This window comes from Neovison vison, chromosome X (genome assembly GCF_020171115.1).
Source record: "Neovison vison isolate M4711 chromosome X, ASM_NN_V1, whole genome shotgun sequence".
In the NCBI taxonomy this organism is placed as follows: Eukaryota; Metazoa; Chordata; class Mammalia; order Carnivora; family Mustelidae; genus Neogale; species Neogale vison.
The window spans coordinates 47318601-47324076 of NC_058105.1; positions in this window are offsets into that span (position 1 = coordinate 47318601).

Sequence of the window (5476 nt, forward strand, 5' to 3'; positions counted from 1 at the left end):
TTTTATTTGTTTATTCAACAGAGAGAGAGAGAGGGCAAGAGAGGGAACACAAGCAGGGGGAGCGGGAGAAGGAGAAGCACATTTCCCTCTGAGCAGGGATCTGGACACCGCACTGGATCCCAGGACCCTGGGATCATGACCTGAGCCGAAGGCAGACACTTAACGACTGAGCCACCCAGGCACCCCAGTTGAACAGGTCTTACATACTATTTAATTAAATGAAGAAGCCATTAGACTGAGAAGGCTCTAACGCTATGGTGGCCTATATGAACAAACTCAAACCTCTGCCTGTAAATGCCTCAAGGTTAAGAAATAGAAGCCTGAGGACAACCAATCACAAATAGCCAACTAGGCTTTAAACTATAGTCCATCCGATAATTTCCTTTCTTTGCTTCTGTACCTTCTCTACGGGAGTTATTCCCCTAGCTCCTGCCAGAGGAGGGCTCCTAACCACTTCTGGTTTTGTACTGCCTGATGAGAATTAATCTTTGTTCACATAAACTGTCAATATTTTTAACATGCCTAGGTTTATCTTTTAACAACACAGTTTTGAGGTCAGCTTTCCAATGCAATAGTTGTAAAATGAACGTACTCACTGCAATTTAACGTGATGTCTCTGTAACACTTATCCGCTTAAAAGGCACTGTCAGAAGCTCATTTGATGCTTACCACAGTCCCAATGAGGGATGAAGGGAGGGCAGGGAAGCACATGAACCTTGCCATCACTGAGTCCCCAAGCCCCTTTCCAGGTCTAGGTCTGTTCCCTGTGTTCCTTCTTCCTTGGAGCCACAGGGACACCCCTGTTTTCTCTCCTTTTGGTAGCAGTCTCTCTAAGCCTAAATGCAGAATGAGACACAGTCTCTCTACCTCACCCACTTCCTTGCTGCATGTGAAGCCAAGCATACAGGCTCATTTAATTTTTTTAAAGATTCTATTTATTTATTAGAGAGAGAGACCTCGGAAGAGGGATCACAAGCAGGGGGAGGGGGAGAGGGAGAAGCAGACTCCTGACTGAGTAGGGGGTCCAATGTGGAGCTCCATCCCAGGACCCGACCTGAGCCGCAGGCAGATGCTTAACCAATTGAGCCAACCAGGTGCCCCCAGGCTCATTTTATTTTAAGGTTTATCTGCTAACCACTCTGGAGAAACAAGAGATAAAGCTAATAGATACACGGGAGTGGCAAATGTTCCATAATCTTACAAAGTTTATATAATGTTGGCTTCTAATGATTTCTGCTTTCCTTTCCATTGGGTTCAGGCCCTCTGCTTCTATTTTCTTAGGGATCATCATCATCACGGCAGCAAGCAACTATAGAGTGCCTTGTTCTAATTGCTTTTCATATTTTAACTCATTTAATTCTTACACCAACCCATTTTATGGATAAATCAAATGAGGCAGACTTTAAATCCCCGTAGACTGGCTCTGAAATCTGTGTTTCTAACAACTATACCATGCTGGGGCATCACTGCCTCTTCCCTAACATCACCTCACCTTCTGCCTATTAATATAAGACTACTACTTGGACACTTTTGCTATGAGGAACCAACACACTAAGTTACAGAGAAAGGAACTGAGGCTGAGAAAAGTAAGGCTTTTCCAAGGCAACATTGTTGGTGAGTAGGAGCTGGGAGTTAAATCCAGCTTCATCACACCATATTGTCTTTAATAGAGGCCACTTTGTGAGGTCTGGTTCTGATCCATCATAGGGAAAAGAATTTAGAAGAAGAATAAATAAAAACAATTTATTTCAAACAATAACACGTTATCAGTATGGGATGTTTTATTTTTAGACACTGTGATCAAGGCCAGATTAATACCTTTAGAGGCTCTAAGTTCTAAAAAAGAGAAGGCTGTCTTTCCCAAACCATCCTCTGTGGATTTAAATGAGAAACAGTTAATAATAGTTATAGTTATAAATGGTAAAATAAATATAAATATCTTTTTTTTCATCATAACCATTTAAATTTTTCTTTTTGGAAACCAACAATCAAATTCTTTTTTTTTAAAAGATATTTATATTTTGAAGTCCTCTCTACAACCAACATAATGATAATTATTAATGGTAATATGGCACCATATTATGGTAATATTACCACCTGAGCCAGCCAGGTATCCCTCCCCCCAACAATCAAAGTCTTAAAAGAATTCTCAAAAGCATTTTTCTGGATGTCCAAGGTACATGTTTCAACTGTTAAGTAATTCAATACGGACTGTTACTGTTATGTATTAATTCCTGGAAAGAGTGTATAAAAGTTACAATTGTAAAAGTAAGTTTGGAACATACAGTGACAGAGGCAAGTGATCAGGGAAGAAGATGGAGCAATCAAGTCAGGGAGGGGCTCTGTTCGCAATTTACAAAAATCTACCTACCATGGGTGGGATCAACTGTCTACAGGAAGTCTTTCCAAAAGACTGCAGCCTATAGTGTAACCGTGGATAATTTACTGATGACACTTAAGTACTCCTTAGAGGTTTCCAGGAAGCAGCCAACATCAAACTTGAAAATCTATAAACCTGGGAAATGCAAACATTAAGACAGTCTGGTAAAAGAGAAGGGAGGCAAGGTATTATAAGGTCTACAGCCAGAAAAAGGAAAGCAATTCCTAGGTAATTCACCAAAAAAAGGAGGTTGACAGTAAGAATCTTTTTAGTGTGTCCAGGATTGCCCAAGAAAGAGGAGCCTCAGATTCGGGGCATAAATATTTTATTTGGATTAATATAGTCCAATTCTGAAAGAGCCCAACTGATCCTGCTGTTGTGGTTTAATAATATTCCATTAAGATCATCAGACACTCTTTGCCCAGATTTTATGCCTGCCAATTTATTAAATGACTTCTTATATTGGAAATAGGGGCCCCGCACCACAGACACAAGGCTCCATTCAGTGTTGTATGTATAATTGTTTAGATAATACATCAATTGTCACCTAGATTATAAATCATTCTCTTATGAATCATAGGATCTCAACATTGGAGGATACTTCAAAGACATTTAATTAACCACCCATCTGGTGCTGAAATACCCCCTATAAAATAGCTGGCAAGGAGTCATTCATTTTTCCTTAAGCATTTCAAATAACAGGAAACTCATTACCTCTTCACTTCTCTGAACACCTTTGTTAGAAAATTCTGCTTTATATTGAACAAAAATGTGTTACTACCTTAGAGCCCTCAGTCTTAAGTTGACCTCTTGGGACCACATATAAGACAAACTAAATCTCAGTAAAAATAAAAATAAAAGTAACCCCCCCCCAAAAAAAAACCCAACACCCAAACGTTGATAAACTCATGCTCTGGACAAACCTCTTTTCCAAGCCAAATTCCCTAAATCCTTTAATGCCTCCTAATATAAAATGGTTTCAAATCATTACCTCATTCTGGTTACTCTCCCAAGGACAGGTTTATCATTTCTCTTTGAAGGTGTGGACTTGGGCATGGTCAATTGCTTTTGTAAAATTTGCAAAATCAAGATATTTTTATCACACATGGTTAAGATGATGGTCACTTTCTGTTCCTTCTTCCCCTCTGTCATAGTTCCCCTCATATCGAGCCACACTGGAGAGGCCATGAGCATTTCTGGGTAAAGCTAAGGGGAAGTTGTGTTGGTGGTATATTTAGTTTGGTTTGGAGAATATATTATCATGTGGTATATATATAGACTGATTGCTAGCTATCTTAGTGTAGGAATGGCTTCCAGGAATACCCTTAAGACCTACTGTGCTAATTTCATGGAGCATTATGACACTAAGTTGCAGGTGTGTTAGAAAGCTAATGAAAGTGTTATTTTTATTTTTTTAAAGATTTTATTTATTTATTTGACAGAGAGAGATTACATGTAGGTAGAGAGGCAGGCAGAGAGCAAGAGGAGGAAACAGGCTCCCTGCTGAGCAGAGAGCTCGATGTGGGACTCTATCCCAGGACCCTGGGATCATGACCTGAGCTGAAGGCAGTGGATTAACCCACTGAGCCACCCAGGCGTCCCGAGAGTGTTATTTTTAAAATCTTTTTATTTTTTAAAGATTTTATTTATTTATTCGACAGAGAGAAAGAGAAAAGGCAGTTGGAGGGACAGAAGGAGAGGGAGAAGCAGACTCCCAGCTGATAGCAGTTACATCTGATGTGGGAGGGAATTGTAATCAAGGAGGGTCGCACAGAGGGTTTTAAGAAATAAATATTTTATTTTTTTTAAACCTGGGTAGTGAGTACATAAATAGTCATTCCTTAAAATTATTCTTTAAAGTACATATAAATGTTTTATGCTGCTTCTATATATGATATATTTCACCATTTTAGAAAAGAAAAAAAAAAACTGTCCAGAACTGAACACACAATTCTAGTTAATCCATACTAGAAAACTATCACCTCTCTCATTTTGAGTATTCTGTTTTTTTTAAAAAAAAAAAGTATGTATTTATTTTGAGAGAGAGAGGGGGAGAGAGAGCACGCTCATGTGCATGCAGGCACAGGGGGAGGGGCAGAGGGAGAGAGAATCCTCAAGCAGACTCCCTGCTGAGTGTGGGGCCTGAAGCAGGCTGGATCCCAGAACCCTGAGATCACCACCTGAGCCGAAATAAAGAGTTGGACGTGGGACGCCTGGGTGGCTCAGTTGGTTAAGCAGCTGCCTTCGGCTCGTCATGATCCCAGCCTCCTGTCCCACATTGGGCTCCTTGCTCGGCAGGGAGCCTGCTTCTCCCTCTGCCTCTGCCTGCCTCTCTCTCTGCCTGTGCTCGCTCGCTCTCCCTCTCTCTCTGACAAATAAATAAATAAGATCTTTAAAAAAAAAAAAAGAGTTGGACGCTTGCCTGATTGAGCCACCCAGGTGCTCCTCTGTCTCTGTTTTTTTTTTTTTTTTTTTGAACTTAGGTGTGCCTTTATATCTTTGAAATTTTCTCTTATTTATTTAGCCATTTTCCCCCTTGTCCTCCCAGTCAGTCAAGCTCTCCCCAGAGCCAGATCATCCTTCAGGAGAACGTATATAGCAGCATTTCTGAGCTAGCCCGGCTGAGGTCCAAATTGCAGTGGGCAGCTGTGGAGGCTCTTCTGAAAGCCCACCTTAAAGCTTAACGAGCTTGCTTCCTGCCCTGTTTCTCCTGAGGCCATCTGCTTATAGCCCCAGCCTTTAGTGAGAAACCTTTGCAAATAGCTTATCAAGGCAAGCAATGCCTCACATTAGGTCATATTGATAAGACGAAGAGAGAATATTCTCACTCAAGAAGATTGCTATTTCCTGGAGGGATAAAACCCCACCAGGGAAAACCCCTGCAGTTGTCATAGGTAGGGCTGGTCTCCTCAAGCTGATAACATAGTTCTGTCCAGAGGAGGAAGGCAGAATACACTTATTTCACTCCTTCAAGTTTTCTGGGTAATTGTTTATCTTTCATTTCTTAAAGACTCACATACTCTGAGCTAGACAGAGGTCCCAACCCTGAAGAACTTCACCAGAATCCAGGTTGCTGAATTTTCCCTGCTGCCTAGA